Below are 25678 nucleotides of genomic sequence, written 5' to 3' on the forward strand. Positions count from 1 at the left end.
GTATGGACTCGTCGAGTCCATTGGAGTGACTCGGCGAGTCGGATCGGGTTTCGCTGGATCCGATTCTTCTTCCTTTTCTGCCTTCTTCTTGGAGATTTTCAGTGCTTCTGTGAATGTTTCTTCACGGCTGGAGGTTATTACACTTACATTCTCCATTCTTGGATTGGGTTCGGTGTTACTCAGAAGTTGACCCGGTCTTCTACCATTCACTTGATGCGCAAGCTGCCCCAGCTGTTTCTCAATGTTGAGAATTGATGCTTGCTGATTCCTAAGCATGTTTCTTGTCTCGTGTATGGCAGCATCGTGATCACTGTGTCTTTTTTTGGACGCGGCTATGAATCTAGTGAATAGCTCTTCTAATTCGGCTTTCTTTTCTACCGATTCTTCCTTTTGGTATAGTCCCCTCTCCTTCTGCTTGTATTTCTCCTCCTTTGCCTTCTTATACTCCTCGTATGGTAGCCAATCCTTCTTAGGTTTCCACCAATTTTCATCATATCGATCACCACTTGAATAAAAGACGTGAGCTTTCTTATTTCCATTCTCATCCAAATCACAATCTTTTATGAGATGGGGCCCTCTACAATTTTCGCATACTACCCTAATAGCATGGATTGCTTGATCCATTTTTGTCATTCTTCGATCTAGACTATCAAGCTTAGCTATCACTGCCGCCATGCTATCATTTTCCGCGTTCACTACCCCACGACTTACTTCGTTTCTCGGATTATGGTATTCTCTAGAGTGCTTAGAGAATTCTTCAATTAATTCTTTAATTACCGGGGGTGCCTTCTTTGTGAGCGGGCCTTGAGAATTAAGCAATTGCCTTGTGGTGACATTAACTCCATCATAAAAGATGGAGACCTCTTGTTGGCTATTAAGGTCATGATGTGGGCAATTTCTAAGTAAGCTCTTGTATCTTTCCCAAGCTTCATAAAGAGATTTGTCGGGTTGTTGCTCGAAGTTGGCAATGGCTTTCTTAAGCTTGGCTATCTTGGAGGGCGGGCATAAATGGTCTATGAATTCTTCTTTCATCTTGGCCCATGTGGTGACCGATCCGGGAGGAAGTGACTTTAACCAATCTTTTGCAGCTCCTTTAAATGTGACAGGAAGCATGCGAAGAAGCTGGGTCTCGCGTGGAACATTCGGGACGTTGAAGTAATCGGCCACATCATTCACTTCGTCCAAGTGCTTGTAAGCGTCTTCATGATCCTTCCCGTAAAAAGGAATCTCCTTGAGTTGGGCGAGAATATGGCCTTTTAGTTCGAATGTAGCGGTCGCGGGAATTGCGGGTTGCACAAGCCCCGACCCGGTGCCATCACGCATCCTTTTCTTCCATTCCCCCATGGGGACTTCATCAATGTTAGCCATTGTGATAACTAACTCTTCTTCAGAATCGGTTTCGTGCTCGTGAGTATGCTCTTCTTCTTCCTCGGTCTCGTACTCGGTATCTTCTTGAATTGGTTTTTCCACTGTCAACGAGGCACTGGATGCTCCTGATTTGCTGCTCTTCTTCTTGCTGAAAACGGATTTTAAGTTTTTGAGTGGTGAGTTCTTTGAAGTTGCGGTTTCTCCAACGGCTTTTCCTTTGCTTTTTCTTAGTGCGGATTCCGGAGGGACCAGAGGTGTATCAGATCCTCGGGTCATGAAACAACTGTAAACAAACAAAACAAAAGAAACAGAACGCGTAAAAAGAACAAAAACGAAATAAAAAATAAAGACTGAACAGCGATGTACTCGCCGAGTCGGCACGAGTGCACTCGGCGAGTTCAAGGCAAAAAAAAAAAAAAAAAATTTCTAGTTATTCTAAAAAAAACGAATTTTTTATAAACTAATTCTACTTACTGAATTAACTTGTAAATAACTTTGTGTAAGATAAATCCCACACAAAGGATCGATTAAACTAGAATTTAATATTAATTTTAGAATCGTTCCCCGGCAACGGCGCCAAAAACTTGATGTGTGTAGACTCACTTAGTTTTAAACCTACTTTTAATTATCAAATAACACACAAAAGGCAGTGAACCTATCAATTGTGGTATAGCTAAATAAGCAGGGTATCGAACACAGGGAAGGGCAAATTAAACTAAAAACTAATTTTATCTAAATTAATTAAGAAGTAGGGGTTTTCTCTAGTTTTACAAGACTAGAAACTTACTAACTATTACTAATTTAAGACTAGAAAATAACGACTTAACTAGATTCAATAATTGGAAAGGAACTTCTGTTTAGTTCAACTTGGTTAACTCTATGGTTGATTTCAAGGTAATGCTGCAATGGATTAATTATTTCGTTGGTTACCGATTTGAGTGATTAGATTCGTGTTCACTACCCTAATCCTTAGCAAATAAACTAACTTAAACAGTGGCCAATTGTCTAATTTAATTATATTCACTAGGTTAATTATTCGGGTTAAGTTAGACTTGCAATAGTTAATTAATTTATTCTTTTAATTAACTCCTTGTTTGATGGTCACCTTACAAGCTTGCACATGAGTTTACTCAATTTTCTTATTAATTCTAGTTTCATATTCATTAATCCTAGACATATAGCATAGTGATCACATAACATATGAGGTCAATAATCAATAGATGTTCATGCTAATCAATTATCTTCCTATTAACAGAAAATTAATTATTATTCACACACAAGGTTCTTTAGCAAGCTAAAATAACAAAAATTCACCAACTTGGAATTAATCCTACTAATCAATCAAACCATATTGTCAACTTTGTATCCCCAAACAGAAGTCTAAAGGTTTTAGCTCATAATTAAAGTAAATAACAACAAACAAACAAAGTCAAGTTGCTTAATCATGATGAATAAACAAAAGAATAAATGGAATGATGAAATTTTTCCTCAATTACTCTCCGGAATTGAATTCTAGCTCCTTTCGTCGTCTCCTAGGGGTTCTCTGGCTTCTCAATCGTAGCAAAGTACTTCTGAATCGTCCCAGAACTCCCTCCAATCGATCTGTGGAATTATCTTTAAATATACGAATCGACTCGTCGAGTCAAGTGGCGACTCGTCGAGTCCCTCTCACATTCCCTGTATTGTGATAACTCTTTGGGACACCGAGTCATTATCTTCTTGATTCTTCGATTGGACTCACCGAGTAGTCGATCTGACTCGCCGAGTAGGTGCCATTTTTAGTGTTTTTCTTCTTGATTTCATTCTCGATCTTCTAACTGTTTCTCCCACTTCCTTTCGCTTCCGAGCTTCATCTTAGGACTGAAAAACATAATTTAACACTTTTAAGTACCTTTTGTCCATAATATGCGATAATTTAGCTAATAAATGAGTAAAAATGTATACTTAATATGAACTAATTATGCACATATCAGGTTCTCAACTAAAAAGTCCAAAAAGATATAAGAAAGCTAGTATGTCACATTCGATGACATTTATTTGAAGATGTGTCATAAGGATAACAATAAATCAAAGGAGATCTTTCCCAAGCCGAATCCAGCTACAATTCCACTCTCTAATCTCTACGACGAGTTCATGAACTTATTCGATGTTCCAGAAAAGGCAATCTCCTCATAATTCAAAGCAACAGATAACAAGGAAGACGAATTGAAGAAAATTATTAATGATGCTGTGTAAGATATGGAGCACGAGCACCTCACTCTGAAAGACCCTGAAATTTCATCTCAATCAAAAGGTTCGAATGCTACAACGTAGGGGGCTTCACTTCAAGTTCCTCACTTCGTACAACTGTTCATGGGCAGAATGAAGCCCCTGAAATCAGCACAAAACCACCACTTCAGGGGGAGGGTTCAACTTCAAATGAAGAAGAACATACATCATTCGAGGGGGAGAATGAAAATGCAAATGATGATTCGGATGTGCAATCAGAGATTGAATATGTAAATGTTGAATTGGATCCAAACTATGATCCTAGTTACCCTGCGTTGGCCAAATGGACCAGAGATCATCCAAAAACTCAAGTAATAGGAGATTTGTCTTCAGGAGATCTTACGAGAGCACAACAAAAAGCGATGCGGACTGTATTATTCTCTAACGTGGAATATTGCATGTTCAACTCGTTTATCTACAAAATTGAACCTAAAAATGTTCAAATTGCTCTTGACCATTCTGATTGGGTGCAAGCAATGCAGGAGGATCTCAATGAATTCGAACGAAATAAAGTCTGAAGACTTATTCCCACTCCAAAGGATGCATCCGTGGTTGGCCTAAATTGGGTGTTTCGTAACACTACTAGAAAACAGCCCTTTAATGATGCGCTAACAATGACACACGCTGATAGAGAACGCGCATTTGTGTATGCCCTAAAAAATAATGTCAGTTTTGCAAAATTTGATGTATAGAGGACACACATTTGTGTGTGCCCTAAAATTAGTGTCAGAAGAGAAAAAAAGGAAATGCGGAGGGCGCCTTTCATAAAATGTGTGTCATCTAAATGTGTCGCTTTATAATTCTTTAACGAAACACGCGTTTTAACTAAGACAAAGCCCTAGACCACATTAAGACGAAAATTACTCTTCCAATTAGCAACCCCAGACTCTTCCAATTAGCAAGAAAAAGCCCTAGGTCCTTCGTCTTCATTAAGACAAAAAAAGACTGGGACGATGGGTATGCTCCAACCCTAGACCACATTCACGCCATCGAAAACTACGGGAAATCAAGATCCACCGCCACCGGTATGTATCTATTTCTCTCATTCTCGAGTCTATCTTCTACAAAATCAAGCTATCATCTACAACAACAAGTTGTCGACCGAACTGAAAAATCATCGAATGATCTCTATGAACCAACAAAACCTTAACGTTCAAGTCTGCCTTCGCGGGAACCATTGGCCATGTGCCTCGTCTTCGACGGAACCATTATCCACTCATCGTCGCCCACCCTTTCTCCGAATTCACCACCAAGAACCTCCGTCTGGTAATCTAACATCCTCCTCTTTCCCTTTCTTTGAAGATAAACAAACCCTAATTTTCTTTGTTTAAAATCTCTATCTTCTACAAAATCAAGCTATCATCCACAACAACAAGTCGTCGACCGAACTGAAAAATCATCGAATGATCTCTATGAACCAAAAAAACCTTAACGTTCAAGTCTGTCTTCGCCGGAACCATTGGCCATGTGCCTCGTCTTCGATGGAACCATTATCCACTCATCGTCGCCCACCCTTTCTCCGACTACACCACCAAGAACCTCCATCTGGTAATCTAACATCCTCCTCTTTCCCTTTCTTTGAAGATAAACAAACCCTAATTTTCTTTGTTTAAAATCTCTATCACTGAAACAGTCTCCTTGATTTGAGAGAATTACTGCATAGATAACCACCACCAGAACCTCTTCACTTGTCACCAGAATCTTACCAGCCACCGTTGTCCCTTCCTTCGACCATAGTAATTCCATCATTAACCAAGAGCACCCTATGTTGGTAATTCTTCGATCCCTTCACCATTTATTTGATTTTCGTTTTTGATTTTATATATGTGTATGTTAATTTCTAGACAATAATCATTTAGCTCGAGCATAGTCTAGTATGAAGATGAAACTTACAGGACCTCTTTGAAATCACTTCATCTTGTTTGACTGTTTGTTTACAGAGAAAGTCAAGATAGAAAGATGCTGGTATATATGGATATTCCTTTCAAATAATCTTCCAGCCAAGTGGTAGTGGTTTTTTTTTTAAATAGCTTTAATTTGTGTTATTCCATTAACACCCTTCCTCACCTTCTCCCTTAAAGAATATAAGTTTAAAATCAAAAGAAACTACAATAAAATATAATCTTCAATGGCAGAGAACACTTATTTAATGATTTATACTATGAAATACATATCACAACAGGAGTTTTGGAATAGAAATTGTTCAGAGTTGTCAAACAAAAAGCATCAATTTAAAATATGAATTGGAAGATAAAGGCAGAGCGGGAAGTTAAATCCCTAAACGAAGGAGGGGAGTTCAATTGGTATTTTTTGTTTGCAGTTAGGACTTTTATATATGGATATATTTTATACCAAATATTCCGATTTATAAAAAGAAAAACACCAAATGATACTTTCTTTTCTCTTATTTATTCACATGACATGACACTTTTTTTCTTGTTATGTAGAGAGTGAAAAATCCTCCTATACGTTTGAAAGACTTTGCAAGTGTCGAGTTCATGAAGGAAGAAATAAATGAAGTTGTGGCATTTTTACAAAACTCTCGTGCCTTTCAAGAAATGGGTGCTCGTGCACCTAGGGTATGTAATATGTAATATGTATGTTATTTTCTGTTTCTTTAAATTGTTATATATATACTGGTTTATTATAGAAAATGTTGGTATGTGGTTGAATTGCAGGGAGTTTTGATTGTAGGTGAGAGGGGAACAGGTAAGACTGCACTGGCTTTGGCTATAGCTGCAGAGGCTAAGGTTCCAGTTGTTGAGGTGAAGGCCCAACAATTGGAGGCTGGTTTATGGGTCGGGCAGAGTGCATCCAATGTTAGAGAACTCTTCCAAACTGCCCGAGATCTGGTAATACTTTTTGTATTCATTGTTTCTTTTATGCCTTTTATGAATATTTGGACCAATATGAATCTATTTGTAGGCACCTGTGATCATATTTGTGGAGGATTTTGACCGGTTTGCTTGTGTGCGTGGCAAGTTTATACATACTATGAAACCGGATCATGAGGCTTTTATCGATCAGCTACTTGTGGAACTTGATGGGTAACTCTCTAACTTCTTGTGGAACAAGATGGGGTTGTTTTAATGAGTCCCTTTATATACACAAAGTATCTAAAACAAAGAAAAAAAAAAAACTAGCTAGGATTTGAACCTGCCCTGGTTCCAGAAGCACCAGCCTTAATGAGACCCTTTTTCTTGATAATAAAGCTAGACCCAATAAATATACTTGATGCCAGAGCTAGAATAAGTCCACGAACATTATCAGATGATATTTTCTCCCTTAAAAATGGAGAACATATCAAATAGCCAAATTCAGTGCAGAAAGTGAGAGAGATTACAATGTGTAACCTTTATACATCAATAACAGAAAAGAACATAAAAACAAGATGGTGTGTGTATATGTACGTTTAGTACATCTATAATTTCTATCTCTATCTCTCCTATAATACGTTTCCCTATGAGAAGAGAGATGGGTTTTTTTTTTTTTTTTTTTTTTTTTTTTTTTTTTTTTTTTTTCAAGGGAATAGAGAGTGGGAAGCAACAAACTAGGCCTGACAATCGTGTCGTGTTCTGGTATGCCAACCGAAACACGACCCATTTGAATATACAGGTCACGGGTTGGCGGGTTTGGAACATAAACCCATATATGACCCACCAACCCATTTATTTATACGGGTTCACAAGTTGGCGGGTTCGTGAGTCAGATTTGAGTTTGTGGGTCCGAATTTTAGATATTTAACTCTTAAACATCAAAATGAAAATTAAAAACATTGATAGAAACCTGTTACAGACTTAGCCTTATAGGTTACGACTTATGGCCTTATACCATCCACCACGAGTCATAATGTCAAAACAGTCAAATGGTCTATGAATAAATCGTATATATTATATAATACTTATTAAATATTAATACTTGATACGTAAATACATTTAAAAATAAAATAATTTTTTTTATTAAGAATATAAACGGGTTGGCGGGTCAACCCATTTATTTTTTGAGAAACCCTTATATGACCCGTTTAATAAACGGGTTGGCGGGTTAACGAGTTGGCGGGTTGAAAAACTCAACTCAAACCCATTTATTTCGTGTCGTGTCGCGGGTCGTGTCGCGTGTTGTGTCGAGAATTGTCAGCCCTACAACAAACCAATTTTGGGTATGTCATTGTGAGGGATGAGCATGTAAAAATAAAAATGAATATAATGATATAATGTCAACTCTCGCCACAAATTATCCTCCCAAGGATCAGGCTTATTCCCTCCAAGTGTACCCACATTATTCCCTCCATGTCTTTAGCATTAGCATTTGTTATCTCTAAAAAGTAATATTGTCATGTTTTTAATGCAAAAGCCGTTTTTATTAACAGCTCATGCGATAAATTCATTAAAATGATTGTTTTGAACATATATTCTTTGTCTCTCATTTTATATTCATCATGACAAACCTTAAAATTTCAAAACAATCCGGTCAAAACCTAAATTAAATCCTATAATTAAACAAAACAGAAAAGTAACACAAGGAACTCACCTTATAAATAAAAGAAAGATTCACTTCCCAAAGGAATTAACAAGTGAAACTTTGTGAACAAATTACAGCCCACTAAGACAATTCAAGAACAGTCGGGATGATAGGAAGCTAGAGAACACAATAACCGAAGAAAGAAGAGAAAACACCAACAAGAAACACAACATATTGTGGGAAATAATTACAATCATAGCAAGAAAGAATCGTTGTGTTCTCCAGTGGCGGAGCTTCGATCTTTCATTTGGGGGGCCGAAAATATAATTTGTATAAAAATTGGTGAGCATGGGGCCATAGTCAAAATTTTATATTTTTGAGCCTAATATGTATAAATCTGAAAGTATAAGGACTATTTCCGCCAAAAAAATCAGGGGGGGCCACAGCCCCCCCTAGCCTTATATAAGATCCGCCCTTGGTGTTCTCCCCTAAAATCATTATCCTAAATCCTAATTAAGTTGAGAGAAACCCAATAGGGATTTGAGAGAATGAGAGTATATAGGGAAAGAGTAGGAGTTGCCCAAGTGATTCCAAGCCAACATAGATTAAGGGGGTGTTTGAGAGAATGAGAGTATATAGGGAAAGCGCAAAAGAAACCATGGACCCTGAACTCATTGACTTTGTTGACTGGCAGAAGGTATAATAAACTCACGTTCAATGACATCATTCTCTTTTCTTCTAATACCTCACTACCTTTTGTGTTCAGGTGGCTGAAAAAACGGCTTTCTTACGTCCTGTTGAAGTCAAACTTGTCCCCATGTCCTTGGAAGGCGTTGCCTTTAGGACTAAAGTCCTTGACACAGATGAACTCATGAGCTATACTAGCTTGATTGCAGTAAGAAAATATTCCAGCTTTAATCATTTATATGCATACTTTTTCTCTTTGTGCTGACTATTTCACAGACTTTTAGTGGTAGTATTCCCACATGGTTAAGGAAGACAAAACTCGCAAAGACAACGGGCAAAATGGTGGTTAATCATCCGTTAGTCTTGTATTCAAGGTATGTAATGTAGGCTTATGGTTAGTACATGGCTTGATATAATAATTTTTCTCAATATATCGCATGGATAATGGTTTCTAGTAATTGTTATTGATATTGCGATGCAGAAAGTTTCTAGCAAACCAGCAGCCACAAATAAGGTTGTACTCCGACACTACTAGAAACATAGGTTTTGGAGACGGATGAGTCCATCGCCATTCCGTCACTAAAGAGCGTTTGCGACAGATCAGCGACAGATTTACTCTATAGCCAATTAGAGTGTGGCTAATGACTTAGCGAGGGGTTTAGCGACGAATTAGTTTTTTTTGCGACGGCTATAGCAACGGAATGTCTATCGCAAATTGGTCACTTAATATGGTTATTTAGCACACCAGCGACAAAACGTAATACAATATTCTGTCGCAAATCCCTTGCAAAGCTCTATTTTTTTCGCCGCTAATCCCTCATAAATTTAAAATGTGATTTTTTTTTCATTCTGTAGCTAATCCCTTGCAAATTTAGGATGTGATTTTTTTTTCTTTCCCTAGCTAATCACTCGCAAATTTAGGATGTGATTTTTTTCTTTCCCTAGCTAATCACTCGCAAATATGTAATATGATATTTTATTTTGGTTACTAATGTAAAACAAAAATGACAAAACATCAAATAATTATAAAATCTCAAACCAAACATTAACATTAAAATATCAAACACATCCAAAAATTATACAGTCCAAACATTAACATTTAAATACCAAAAGCATCTATCAAAGTTTAACATTGATTAAGTTTTGATTTCAAAGTATAAGGTACCATAATTCTTAATTTCATCTCATATTTTGCATTTCCACATGCATCTTCTCCAATTCTTGATATCTTGCGTCCAAAAGAAGGGATGGAATGGAACTGGATTCCGATTCCAGTTTAGTCCCATGGATATAGGACCACGTGCTACTTACTTTGATGTCTTCCAACTTTTTTCTAGATAAGGGATCTTTGTTGGAAGCAAATGCAGGACAGGAATGGAATTGAATTCCGATCCTAACCAAAAAGTAAATGAGGAAGGAAATACGATGTTTGCCAATTGGTCTTCAGATTTGATTTTTTAAACATTTGTGTTGAATATTACGAACCATCTACCACACCAAAATTAACAACACATTTGGCATTTTTATAAATAAAAATATAAAAAACAAAACAAAAAAAAGATGCAATATTTTGAGTTAGGAAGGAAATTACAAAACTAACCTTCATGGTCTCTAGGTCTTTCCATGTGCCCTTCTCTCATTGCATACAACCGCCTTTACAACACAATTTTATACCACCAAGAACTCTGAAAGTTGATTCCTCACAAATAGGAAAAAAATGCACACATTATATAAAGTTTATATCCATGAAAGATTATTTTATATAATGATTTCAGTGACTCTACTGTAGAACACGGAAGAGATGAAGAGAATACTTTAGGTATCTTTTATTCATTATTGTAACCACATAATTGAAACACTGAAAGAAAGAAAAATATATATAGAAAAAAAGGGGGCCGGCCCTAACCCTAAAACACCAGAATTACACCATTACCCCTCCAGATTAAATAAAGAAATAAATGAGAAAAATAACTAAATCTTCACTCCCCCTCAAGTTGGATATGGATATCAATCATATCCAACTTGCTCTTTATATTTTCGAATTTATTCTTTGGAAGGACGTTTGTGAGATTATCAGCAATTTGGAAGTCTGATGGAACATAGGACAACTCCAGAATTCCAGATTCTAATTTTTCTTTAATGATATGACGATCAATCTCTACATGTTTTGTGCGATCATGATGAACAGGGTTTCTTGCAATTTCAATTGAAGCTTTATTGTCACACAATAGAGTCATTTTCTTAAGACTCTTAAGTTTTAGTTCCTTCAACATTCTTTTTAACCATATTCCTTCACAGATTCCTTGACACATTGCACGGAATTTAGCCTCAACACTGCTTCTAGCCACCACGGACTGCTTCTTACTTCTCCAAGTCACCAGATTGCCCCACACAAACATGCAATAGCCTGAAGTTGATCGTCCATCTACACAAAATCCTCCCCAATCAGCATCTGTATAAATGTTTACTCCCCTCTCACTGGTCTTTTTAAACAATAATCCATATCCAGGATTTTTTTAAGTAGTGGAGAATCTGAAAAACAGCTTTCATGTGCCTTGTTGTAGGGGCATTCATGAACCTACTTACCATACCTACAGCAAACCCGACGTCCGGTCTTATGTGTGCAAGATAGATTAATTTTCCCACTAGTCTTTGGTATCTTCCTTTGTCTACCTCCTCATCTTCACTTTCTGTTCCAAATTTAATTCCCGGTTCCATTGGCACACTTGCTGGTTTGCACCCCAATAAACCGGTTTCTTCCAAGAGATCGAGAGTGTACTTTCTTTGGGATACAGAAATGCCCTTTCTTGATCTTGCAATTTCCATACCAAGAATGTATTTAACTTGTCCAAGATCTTTTATTTCAAATTCTCTTCCTAATATGAGTTTCAGTTCCTTAATTTCCTCTGAGTAGTCTCCAGTTATAATGATATCATCTACGTAGACAATCATAATTGCAACCCGTCCATCACGGGAGTGTTTCATGAACATCGTATGATCAGTTTGCCCCTAAATGAATCCATATCGTTTCACCACTTGGGTTAACTTTTCAAACCATGCTCGAGGCGACTGCTTCAGGCCGTACAAGGATTTTCTAAGTTTGCACACCATTCCTTTATTCTCTGGGGACTCGAGTCCCGGTGGAACATCCATGTAGCCTTCTTCTTCTAGCACCCCATTTAAGAACGCGTTTTCACGTCAAGTTGATGTAACGGCCAGTCAAGATTTACAGCAAGAGAGATTAATACACGAATGGAGTTTAGTTTTGCCACAGGAGCAAACGTTTATGCATAGTCGATCCCATAAGATTGTGTAAAACCCTTAGCGACTAGTCTTGCTTTAAATCGACTTACACTTCCATCGGAGTTGTACTTGACAGTAAACACCCACTTACACCCCACAGTCTTTTTTCCTGGTGGAAGGTTAGTGTACTCCCAAGTTTTGCTTTTCTGAAGGGCATTTACTTCTTCATTCACTGCATTTACCCATTCCCTTTTTGAAATAGCTTCTTGAAAGTTTCTAGGAACCTGAATTTTTGAAATTGAAAGAGCAAAATCTTTGTATTTGGGTGAGAGTTTGTCATATGAAACGAAGTTACTAACTGGGAGCACAGTACAACTTCTCTTCCCTTTTCGTAAGGCAATTAGAATATCTAGATCAGCTGACCCATCAGGGGAAATATAAGAACTAGAATCTTTAGGTTGAGTATTACCTGTTGAATTTGGGCCAGATTCATGGCTGTATGCTTCAGTATTGACTTGCTCTACCACTTTGGCTTGCTGTCTCGGCCGCCGGGTATAGACTATGTAGTCTTTTTTAGCACCATTATTTAAGGTTTCATCTGTTGATGAAGTTGGGACAAATTCCAGAATACTTGGATTTGACTGGTTGGTATCAACTTCAACCAAACTTGGTATTGGGTCGGGAATATCCATGTGTGGGATCGACTCGGAAGGGAATAAGGTGGGATAGTCCAAAAACTGATATTCCCCACATTTCTCCCCCCGAATATCAATTTTGGAATAATAAGGTTTATCTTCAAAGAATGTGACATCCATGGAATGATATAATTTTTTAGTGGAAGGAGAGTAGCACTTGTAACCATGCTGGTTCGGGGAATATCCTAGAAAGACACATTTGAATGATCTTGGATCAAGCTTGCTACGATTTGGCTGATGATTATGAAAAAATGAGGTGCAACCAAATATTTTAAGTTCCACCTAAGATATAATTCGAATGTGGGGAAAGCTAGATTGAAGAGATTGGTGTGGAGTATTGAAAGAAATAACTCGAGAAGGCATCCTATTAATAAGGTACGCATCAGTTAAAAATGCTTCGCCCCATAAATAGTTTGGAACTAAACTAGATAATAGTAACGAACGAGTTACCTCTATTAGATGTCTATTTTTCCTTTCCGCGACCCCGTTTTGTTGGGGAGTGTCAACACAAGATGTGAGATGAATGATTCCTTGTTGAGTAAGATAGTTGCTCAACTCGGAATGAAAGTATTCTTTTACATTATCAGATTTGAGCACTTGAATTTTTGTTGCGAATTGGTTTTGGACCATTTGATGAAAACGCTGGAAGATCGACCCAACTTCAGATTTCTCTTTCATTAGAAAGACCCAAGTAACACGAGTATGGTCATCGATAAAAGTAACAAACCATCTCGCACCCGAGATATTTTTTACTCTGGCGGGACCCCAAACATCACTGTGGATTAAATAGAATGGATGAGAGGGTTTATACAGGAGTGGAGAATAAGAATGTCTAACATGTTTGGATATTTGACAAACTTCACAGTTGTAAGCAGTTGGATTTTTATTCACTAAATGAGGAAACAATTTTTTTAAATAATAAAAGTTTGGATGACCCAACCTATGATGCAATAACATCACATTATTTTGACTAGAAACATGAAACAAAGATGAAACCGGATGTTTTTCTGTCTTCACAACTTCAATGTGGTAGAGCTCATCACAAACTTAGCACTACCAATCATCTTCCCCGAACTCAAGTCCTGAAACATACATACAGATGGGGTTAAGATGGTAATGCAGTTTAAATCCCTCATCAGTTTAATAGGGGCTAGCAAATTGAAATGGAGAGAAGGGACATATAACACAGATTTTAGTGTTATATTTTTTGATATGAAAACTGTATCAATGCCTCCTACTTTTGCATCTTCTCCTGTAGCAACACGTATGGTTCTGCCATTAGATACCGGTTGGAATTCAGTGAATACACTCTGTTTCCTGTCATGTGATCAGTAGCACCATAGTCAACCACCCAAGGTTTTTTTTCACTAGTACTTGTCATGAATGCGGATGATATCCCACCTTGCTGAGCAACAGTGGCAACTCCTTTGTCTTCACGGGGTGTAATTTGCAACATCTTCCTAAGAGCTTCAATTTGATCCTTGCTAAAACTCTCATGGTTGTCACTAGTTGTTTCATTTGCACGAGGTTTCCAGTCAGATGGTTTTCCATTAATTTTCCAACAAGTTTCCTTGGTATGACCAGGTCATTTACAGTGATCACACCAAGGTCGACCATTCCTATTCTGAGATATTCCTGGAATCACTGGAGATTTCATACCGGATGAAGCACGCGTTGCAAGAGCTGAGACCTCATTGATGTTGCTAGCATTTCCCAGCATAACCTTTCTTCGACTTTCTTCTCGCCTGACTTCTAAGAACACTTCTCTGATGCTGGGCATAGGTTTAGTACCCAAAATGCTTCCACAAACTTCATCAATTTCCTGGATAAGCCCAAGAAGGAATTTATAAATTCTTTTTGTTTCAACCAGTCGCTTGTACTGTTTTCCATATGTTGGGCAGCTCCAAGTTATAGTATCAAGGACATCGAGCTGCTGCCAATATCGGTTCAGTGCTGTGACATAACTTGTCATAGTTGACTCTCCCTGACGAAGATCATGGAGAAGCCCTTTGATTTCAAATAACGCAGAAGTGTTTTCATGGTTTGAAAACGTATCACAAGCCGCTTCCCAAATTTCTGATGCAGTTTTGTAAAACATAAACTGTTCACCTATTTCAGGAGTCATAGAATTTAGGAGCCACGACATAACCATGTTGTTTTCTGCTTTACACTTTTTGTAGGTAGGGATTTTATCATCGGGTTGAACAAGATTAATAGACAAGTAGTCTTCTTTACCCTTTCCTCCAATGAAGATTGAAATAGAGTGAGACCAAAGATTATAGTTTTGACCATTCAGTTTATATGCAGTGGGTAAAGTGATGTAATCGGGATTGATAGTTTGTGGAGCTTGAGGTGGGTTTTCATTTGATGAGCAATAAATAACATCTTCACTGACAAAGGCAGAAGATATATTTCCAAATTTGATAGAATTATTAGCCATGATGACCAAATAAAGAGATAATCTTTCCACAGTAGATGCAGAAAGAACAGAAAAAAAAACTGATTTTGAATAAATCGACCAGGGGATGGATTGATACGTGAGTTTCAGAGAAAAAAAAAACTTAACCGGTTGGTTGATGAACAATTGATTAGAGCATGATCGAGCTCCGCTCTGATACCATAATGATTTCAGTGACTCTACTGTAGAACACAGAAGAGATGGAGAGAATACTTCACGTATCTTTTATTCATTATTGTAACCACATAATTGAAACACTGAAAGAAAGAAAAATATATATAGAAAAAAGGGGGCCGGCCCTAACCCTAAAACACCAGAATTACACCATTGCCCCTACAGATTAAATAAAGAAATAAATGAGAAAAATAACTAAATCTTCATTATAAAACTAAAAAAAGTACCTACCATCGATTATTTTGTGGAGTTGGAAATAACTCATTTTTATTCAAATTATCTTCTTTCATTTCAAAAGTCAGCCGTTGACTTAAGTAGGAAGAAGTGGAAGTGGTTGTCTTGCATCAGAATCTACACAATGACAGCCTGAAAAAAATTAAAAACAAGTGTTAAAGATTTTATATATAAGTACTCAAAATTATTTATTAAAAAAAACAAGCATCTTCACATCCTTGTTAGCACCTGCTGTCATATAGTGAAATTCAAGTCTTTTGACCTGTCATAGATTATTCATAAGTTCTCAAAATCAGTGTATAATTTATTAAATACTTTATAAAATTAAACATAATTTTTAAATATTGTTAACTTAAGAGTAGTACCTGTTATTGCTTTTAACAGGTTCCAATTCCAACACTCTTTTTTCTTCATCCTTAACTTTTGATAGAGGGGAAAATAATTGGATATATAAAAAGAAGCAAATGTTGGTAGAATTTTTATGAAAGAAATGGAATCTAACAAAGGAATTGGAATCTCCAATTCCACCTCCATCGGAATCCACAAACCATTTACCTGGTGCATTGAAATGAAAACAATAGAAATTCCTAGCATGGAATTTATAGTCAAAGTATGACCAAACAAACGAGCAAATGCAAACCTGTGAAGATTGTTGCAACAATTGATGAATAGTTTTTTATAATTGTATCTGCATGACATAAACAAATAATATTATAACTAAAAATTAAATAAGTTATATCTTGGGGTTTTGTACAAAAAATAAATAAGTCATATTTGAAGAAAAATGAGGATAAAACTCCTTGCCCTGCCCTGCATTATTTATAATCAAAAGCATGGTAGCTTTTGAATATCCATGCAAAATATCAAATCTTTGAGACCCTAAAAAAATAGGACATAAATTAATTGTTTTGCATTCTTTTGTTGCCCAAAAATAGGACATAAATTTTGGTTAGTAGATTACATGTAAATAGAGTTATCAACTAGTCAACTCAACTATTTTTTTTACATGTAAATGAAGTTCTCTCAAATCTACATATGCTTAGACAAATTTAGTATATGAAAAAACGAAAGTGAAATAAATTAAAAAAAAAGATAATGTAGTGTAAAGAAGCAGAATGAAAGTGTCTTACAACTGATTGTTTATGTTGTTTCTGTAGATGTAATAATCCATCATAACCTACATTTAACACAAGCTCTCATAAAGCCTTTTTGAATCACACTACCCTTTTGAAAATAGAAGTCACATCTGCAAGAATAAAAAATCGACACTTTAAAGTTCTTAAAGAATTAAAATTTAGAAAAAAAAGTAAACTTCCAACTTACCATAATCAGTTGCAATACTATGTGATGCTGCATTTTTGTTGAATTTCTCTGTTATTTCCATTATTTGGAGACTAATGGCAGCATTAATCTAAAAAAAGTAGGCCTTTTTGAGGGATAGTTTCTTTAATGTTGTAGAGAAACAAACAAGTGTCAGTAAATAATCTGACAAAAAGATTATTGTTGATAGTTGTGTTTCATTATACCTCCAACAATGACTAAACCATCTAACTTCAAGACCTTGCATGCAGCCATGGCAGAACTTACTTGATCTGAGGTTCTTATTTTGTCATTTGTTCGTCCCAATGGATCATAACCACCTACAAAGGATTAAGATAGTCACAAATGAAATTACTTGAAGAAACTAGAAATCAATACACCAGTCAATGAAATCTACAATTTTTCTAAGTACCAGATGTATTTCAAAATACATACAAGTTTTTGCCTCAAAACAGGATGTAGAGATTCTCTGCTTGTGTTGAAGCTCCAGTTCTAGAAGATTGTGCTTGAGCCAAAGCTTCTCTTAAAGAACACGATTGGCCTAGGAGTTCACTCTTTTCCACAAATATCCATTTTCAGATGCACCTTGTGGCTACATTTCATGTGATGAATTTAGAAATACAATAAACAGGTGTCATGATGACTGAATATGACAAGAAGGAAGAGATTATAACAAAATATACCCTAATTTCTTGACGAGATGTCTAACATAGATACTGATTAATGGTAGGTGAAAGTGGAGACAATTAACAAGGAACGAAATTTCTACTGGTCACATTAGGTATTATTCAAAATAGTGAGATACTCAAATGATAATTGCTCTCTATGGACTATTGGATGTTAACTCTAAATACCACACAACATGAACAAAGCTCTAACATAAAGATTCATATATAATACTCACATTCCAACAAAGTTTGTATGAGCAGGAGCAAGCTACATCATAGCCTCTACTTTGTTGTGTTAATCCAAAAATATGGGACAATTTAAGTCCAAGGGTATTTTGGGAAAAGCCTTCCTATTTTAAGTTTTTGAGTTAGATTAGGATTTGTTTCGAGTAGCCATATTAGACTAGGTTTCCTTTATGTTTAGTATAAATAGGTTCAAGTAGATTGAAGTTTTTAAGTCATTTTACCTTTGAAAATAAAAGTATTCTTCTAATATATTTTTGTCTTCTGTGTCCCCCATTCCTTCCTGTGTATCTGTGTGCATTGAGTGCATTGAGTTTAATTATCTCAGTTATTCCTAAGTGAATAAGTTATAATCAGTAGCTCATAGTTTTTATTACCTGTTACCTTTCTTCCCCATTTTCATCCCCTGTTCTTGATATGTGGGTTCACCTCTGCATTAGTGCAGAAAGTAACATCACTTATAGATTTGCGACATCTCAAACTTAAACATCAGCAACACAAGATGGAATGGGACATCTCAAACTCAAACATCAAGGATCATCACTTACAGATTTGTGAATGTAAGCCACCAAAGTTAATACAAAAAATAATTACAACATGAAATCTTTAACCAAGTTATAGATATATGAAAATACAAACCTGTCTAGCATGTTTCATAAAAATCAAGAACAGTAACACCCTGTTCTTTAAGTGTTAATTATGAGTCCCTGCGATTTAAGAGGAAAGGTAATTCTGGTTCTTTTCGAAAAAAGAGTTTCATCCGAGGAGGTTTCGGGCGAGTATGTGTGTTAGAAGTAGTAGGCTTCTCGTCGCCCTCATATGAATGGAAGTTATTTATGAGTGGGTTAGATTAGAGGCGTGGTGGTGCCTCGAAGTTGATCGTTGTTTATAGTCCTTTGTGGTATAAGAAGGAAATGGTCCCATGCATGCATGGCATGCATACATGCTTTTGATTTTTAAGGGTGGCTGGGTACGCCCAACGTAAGCTGGACGTACACCCAGCGTAGAGGATTGATATGTTGCGGGTGGCCGGGTGAGTACGCCCAGCTCACTCTCAGAAACCCCAAACCCTAATTTAAGGGCCACCACTATATAAGGAACATGTTGGTTCATACCCTAGCCCCCTTAAGCTCATCCTTAACCTCAGAAAACCCTAGATCTCGTATTCCCTCCATTATTTGGGTGTGTTTGACCTTGGAAATCTTATTTTGGCAAAAAAAAAGGCTTGAAGGAGAAAAGAGAAGTTGTCAAGGAAGAAGAGGGACGATTGGAGCTTGTAGATCTGAAGAGATACCATCCTTTGGAGCTTGTTTGAGGTATAAAGCTTCTTGCTTGACCTTCATATTGTGTAGATCTATGTATTTTGAAGTTTTGTCCCCATTCTTGTCCCAAAAGTCCTCACCTTGTTGCATATTTCGATTTGGTCAAGATTATCTGTCCTTTCAGACCTTTGGGGAGGTCTTGAGTGAGAAAAATGAGGCCCCAAGGGTTGTAGTTGTTCCATGTGTGAGATATATAGGTCTTAATGGATTAAGACCTTGGATTAAGAGCTTAAGGACGTCCCAAGTAATAAAGTCTGAGACTTTATGATTTCTAATCATATTTGGCCTATGGATCTAAATTTTGGGCTTAAGAGCTTAAACCATTAAGTCATTATGTGGATTTGTTGAGCATCAGGGTTACGCCCCGCGTAGCCTTAGAGTACGCCCCGCGTAGCGGGCCAGTGCCCCGATTTCCTTTGCGAGTCAATGTTGTACGCCCCGCATACCAAGGAGGGTACGTGTGACATCCCCAAAATCTTGGCCAGAAAAGACCGATTTCATTTATGCTTTTTAAAACATTTTCAGAGTAAATCCGTTTGATTTTAAAAGAGATGCGGAATTTGTTCCCAAAAACAAAACATGATAAAATAGATATTTATCAAAACATTTCATTTCATAATCAAAAGTCGGGATGTCATGTTCCGATACAGATCACAAAGCATAAACGATAGCATTACAAGTCATACCACAAATATATACATATACAAACTTGTAAACAAAAACAACTTGATGATTTGCCCATCTTAAGCTCTTGCGCCACTTCCTGTAATACAATAAAACTGAGTGGGTAAGGCTTGGGAGCCTGGTGAGCATATAGGGTTTTCAAACCCACAATAATTATATTTAGTTACAACAATCAACAATAAACCCGATTACCCATTCCCGTTATCCTCACCTTACGTTCCTAAAAATAACGTCTATTATAAGGAACTTATTTCAGTATTTTCATCGGGATGGACATTAATGCAGAGGGGCTTCCTCAACAATAAGTGTCCTAAAGGCAACCATGTGGGGGATAGAGTACACCGGTGAACACGTCGTTCACAACACCTACAGGTAATGAGCCTGCTAGTGTTCCACAGGACAGTCTAGAATAGTCCGTGGTCGTCATCCATACTCTGCTGAATGACTAGAATAACACCAATAACACCGAGGCCTCTCATCTGTTTATTTCACACCAATTATCTACCCATGTTCTACCCAACATATTAGTAGATAAAAATATACATTTTTATACATTGTTTAAAAACCTGTATAGCATGCTCTGATCAGTACATATTCCACATAAAAGATGAGGCACACACACATAACACGTATTTCATAGAGAATATACATTCACACATATAATCACAAAATATATATACACGTAGCACGTATTTTATATTAAATACTTCATAATATTGCGTTGGAAAGAAAATAACTACACACTCACCTGATCAGAAGATGATCGGGCAGCACTACGGCTTGCAGAAGTAGCGTCTCTCCGTAGATCTGGAAGATCTTCACAAAAACCGGGCTCCTCGCGGGCAGGGCTTCGGCTCGGGAATAACGCTCTTCGGGATTCTCGGGGCTTCGGATCTCGCTTCGGGGCTCGGGAATAATACCGGGGCTTCGGGGTACAAACGACACGCAAAACGAGGCAAAGGACTAGAGAGAAGGAAGAAATTGTGACTGAAAAATGAGCTGCCTCGGATCCCCTTTTATAGTTGCTGACCCTCGCACGTACGCGGGGCGTACGAGGCTACGCGGGGCGTACGCCTCGGTGGTCGTCAGCGCTTACGTCATCGGTCCCCTTACGTCACTGCATACGACTTCGGACTACTCGAGTGCCCTTCGTTGTATGCGGGGCGTACAGCAGTACGCGGCGTGTACTTCGGATAGACCGCCTCACCCTTGTTCGGATAATATCGGAGTTCAATTAAAAATAAATATTAAATATTTATTAAAATTCAAAAATTCATATCTCCTTCATACGAACTCCGTTCTCGACGTTCTTTATATCCACGCGAAGGTGAGACTACGCTCTACAACTTTGGTTTAGACTTCGTCGGCTAATTTTGACTTTTATTTTTATTAATTATTTTTAGAAGGCCCGGACAGGAAAACTTCGTTATAAAATCATAACTCCTTCGTCCGATGTCCGTTCTCGCCTATCTTTCCGTCGTTTCGCTACTAACAACGAGATCTTCGATTCTCATTTAGATTGTTTCGGCTAAAAACTGCTCGATCTCAAATCGAGTATTCGGGCTACATACTGCCACGTCGAAACTTAGAAAAATCATAACTTCCTCATACGAAGTCAGATTTGGGCGTTCTTTTGATGCACGCTCTTGGTTTAACGAAATCTACGACTTTCGTTTAGATCGCTAAGGCTAAATATCGCTCTATCTTTAATTCATATTTTACGTCACTCGGCGTCGTGCCGGTTCTGTCGCGAAACTTCGACAGGTCATAACTTCTTCGTTATAACTCGGATTTTGGCATTCCTTATATCTTCGGAATCCTTGTTTCAACCACTACCACTTTATGCAAAGATATCGGGCTTATCTCACACTTTAATTTTGACGCTTATTTTATTCTTAAATTATAATAATTAAGAACACACACATAAATCACATAATTCACAAATAATACATTTTATTATTTCAAATTGAGGTTACAAAGGTTAACCTAGACTATTACATTGCTAAAAATGGCAAGCCCAGAAACACGGGCGTTACAATTCTCTCCACCTTAGAATGATTCCGTCCCCGGAATCACACACCAGCAAACAAATGCGGATAGCAACTCATCATGTCACTCTCCGTCTCCCAGGTGAGATTCGGCCCATTTGTGTGTTTCGATCGGACAAGCACTAACTCAACCATCTTACGTCGCAATTTCTTAGTCTTTCGGTCAACGATTGGCTCCGGTTCCTCAATCAACCTTTTGTTCTCATCGATCCTCAACTCCGAAAGTGGAATTATGTCGGGAACTTCTCCCGTGAATTTCCTCAAGTAACACACATGAAAAGTGTTATGAATTCCATTCAGTTCTTCTGGTAATTCGAGCTTGTAAGCTTGGTTCCCAATCCTCTGAAGAACTTTAAACGGTCCAATAAACCTTGGACTTAACTTTCCCCTTTTACCAAATCTTATAAGTCCCTTCCACGGCGAGACTTTAAGCAAAACCGAATCTCCAACTTCAAAAGTCATCGGTCTTCGCTTTTTGTCAGCATAGCTCTTTTGACGGTCCTAAGCTGCTAACATTCTTTCCCTAATTATTCTCAACTTTTCAGCAGTTTGATGGACTATCTCCGGCCCCATAAATTGCTTTTCCCCAGCCTCAAGCCAACAAGACGGCGTACGACACTTCTGTCCATACAATGCTTGATAAGGTGCCATCTTTATGCTCGAGTGAAAAATATTATTATAGGAAAATTCTACCAAAGGTAAATGTTCATCCCAATTACCTAGGAATTCCAAGGTACACGCTCTCAACATATCTTCAAGTGTTTGTATTGTCCGTTCGCTCTGACCATCAGTCTGCGGATGGTAAGTTGTACTTAAACATAACTTGGTACCCAATTCCTCTTGTAGACTTTTCCAAAATCGCAAGGTGAAACGACTATCACGATCCGAAACAATTGTTAACGGAACACCGTGAAGCCTCAAAATTTCCTTCACGTAAGAGTTCGCAAGCTTTTCCATAGACCATTTCTCATTGGCTGCTATGAAATGCGCACTCTTAGTGAATTGATCAACGACCACCCAAATCATGTCGTGACCACTTTTTGTTCTAGGTAGTTTAGTGACAAAATCCATAGCAATGTCTTCCCACTTACCCACAGGCACAGGTAATGGTTCTAAACTCCCGTATGGTTTTTGATGTTGTGCCTTGACTCTTGCACAAGTCACACACTCGGCCACATACTTCGCGATGTCGAGCTTCATCGTCGGCCACCAATAATAGGGTTTCAGGTCCCTATACATTTTTCTGCTACCGGGATGAATCGAGTACATGGTTTTGTGAGCTTCTTCCATCAGAAGATCTCTGACTCCTCCTGTCTTAGGTATTCAAATCCGATCTTGGAACACCTTCAGTCCGTGACTGTTTACACCGAACACCAACGTTTTGCCCAAACGTTCCTCCTTTCGGTCATTTTTCTCAGAAGCTTCGCTTTGAGCTTTCTTTATACTTTCCAAAATAGTCGAGACAACTTCAATTCTCAACGCTCTTGGCCTTTTCTTTTCAAGATTGACCTTCCGACTGAGAGCATCAGCAACAACATTGGCTTTACCGGGCTGGTAAAGTATCTCACAGTTGTAGTCCTTAAGTAATTCCAGCCAGCGTCGTTGCCTCATATTTAATTCTTTCTGACCAAAAAGATATTGGAGACTCTTATGATCAGTGAAAAGTTTGCACTTCGTGCCATAGAGGTAATGCCTCCATATTTTCAGTGCGAAAACTACCGCTGCCAACTCTAAATCATGAGTCGGGTAGTTCTTTTCATGCTCTTTCAATTATCGAGATGCATATGAGATCACCTTATCTCTTTGGGTTAAAACACAACCCAATCCAACTCCAGACGCATCGCTAAAAACAGCAAAGTCTTCAACTCCATTGGGTAGAGAAAGTATCGGTGCCTCGCATAGTTTCTTCTTTAGTCTCTCGAATGCTTCTTTATACTTATCACTCCAAGCATAAGTAGCTCCTTTGTGGGTTAAAGCTGTTAATGGACTAGCGATCGAAGAAAAGCCTTGGATAAACCTTCGGTAATATCCGGCTAATCCCAAAAAGCTTCGGATCTCCGTGGGACTTTTCGGTTGTTCCCACTTCATCACAGCTTCGATCTTCGCTGGATCAACCATTATCCCTTCTTGGTTGACCACGTGACCCAAAAATTGGACTTCACGAATCCAGAAATCACATTTGGAGAACTTCGCATACAACTTCTCCTTCTTCAAGACTTCCAACACTTCTCGCAAGTGTCTGCCATGCTCTTCTCGGCTTTTCGAATAAATCAGAATGTCATCTATGAACACTATCATAGATTTATCAAGGAACGGATTACAAACTCTGTTCATCAAATCCATGAATGCTGCTGGAGCATTGGTCAGTCCAAATGACATAACCAAGAACTCATAGTGTCCATATCGCGTTCTGAATGCAGTCTTCTCTATATCCTGCTCTCTTACTTTTAGCTTATGATATCCTGACCTCAGGTCGATCTTTGAAAAATAACTGGAACCTTGTAGTTGATCGAATAGGTCATCAATCCTTGGCAACGGATATCTATCCTTTATTGTTGCCTTATTCAGCTCTCGGTAATCAATGCACATCCTCATGCTTCCATCTTTCTTCTTTACGAATAACACCGGAGCTCCCCAGGGTGATGAACTAGGTCTTATGAAACCTTTGTCCAATAACTCCTGAAGTTGCATCATCAGCTCCTTCATCTCCGTTGGTGCTAATCGATAAGGTGCTTTTGCAATTGGCGTTGTTCCGGGCAACAAGTCAATACGAAATTCTACTTGTCGATCAGGCGGTAATCCAGGAAAATCTTCGGGAAATACTCCTGGATAATCACACACAACAGGAATATTTTGCATCACCTTCTTTTCCTTCTTAGCCTCGATCACGAATGCTAAGTATGATGTACACCCCTTGGTCAAACATTTTATGGCTTTCATTAGAGAAATGATTCTAGAATTTACTCTTCGTTTATCTCCATACACCATAAATGATTCCTTCCGAGGCGGGTTCACTTTCACTATTTTCTTCTTGCATAAAATTTCGGCATCATTGGCGCTAAGCCAATCCATTCCCAAAACGATGTCGAAACCATTAAGTTCGATAGGCAATAATTCCTCGTGGAACTTATTCCCATTCAAGTCAATTAAGATGTTTTTCATGCGATAGCTAACAGGTACAAACTTGCCACTAGCAACTTCGACTAATAAGGCATTATCTAGTCTATCAACAGGCAAAGCTAGTTTTCTACGAAATTCATGCGATATGAAGGAGTAGTTGGCTCCAGAATCAAATAAAATTTGGGCAGGCAATTTGTTAACGAGAAAGGTACCTGAAGCGACATCAGCTTCATCTTTAGCAGCTTCCAGTGTCATCTGGAATGCTCTCGCCTTTGGCTTTGGCGGAATGTTGGGTCTTGCTGCTTCCTTCTTTTTCGGACAATCCCTTGAGATGTGACCCTCCTCAACACAACCATAACAAACATTCTTGGTGAAGGTGCAGTCATTGGCATAATGCCCTAGCTTTCCACATTTGAAGCATGTGGTTTCCCCGCCACACTTCCCATGATGCTTCTTCTTGCACTTGTCGCACCATTTCGCCTCTACCTTTCCTCCACTTCCTCTCGAACTAGACTTCGAGAATTTACTTTTCTTGTTGGACCCTGAAAATCCATCAATTTTCCTTTTCTCACCAACCTCTGACCTTTCCAGACCTTTTCCCTGATCTGGGTCTCAACATTTCTAGCAGCCCAGATGGCAGCTTTCAATGTGGTTGCTTGCTTAACCATTGGACCATAGTCCGCTG

General features: G+C 38.0%; 1 non-coding gene across 1 annotated transcript; it reads left to right on the top strand.

Moving 5' to 3' along the window:
- Positions 1 to 877: 877 nt before the first annotated feature.
- Positions 878 to 984, top strand: LOC145090907 (small nucleolar RNA R71). The gene has a single exon (XR_013701829.1). It is a non-coding gene; the product is annotated as a small nucleolar RNA R71 (small nucleolar RNA).
- Positions 985 to 25678: the final 24694 nt, after the last annotated feature.

This window comes from Lactuca serriola, chromosome 2 (genome assembly GCF_051521515.1).
Source record: "Lactuca serriola cultivar US96UC23 chromosome 2, Lser_US96UC23_V15, whole genome shotgun sequence".
Lineage (NCBI taxonomy): Eukaryota > Viridiplantae > Streptophyta > Magnoliopsida > Asterales > Asteraceae > Lactuca > Lactuca serriola.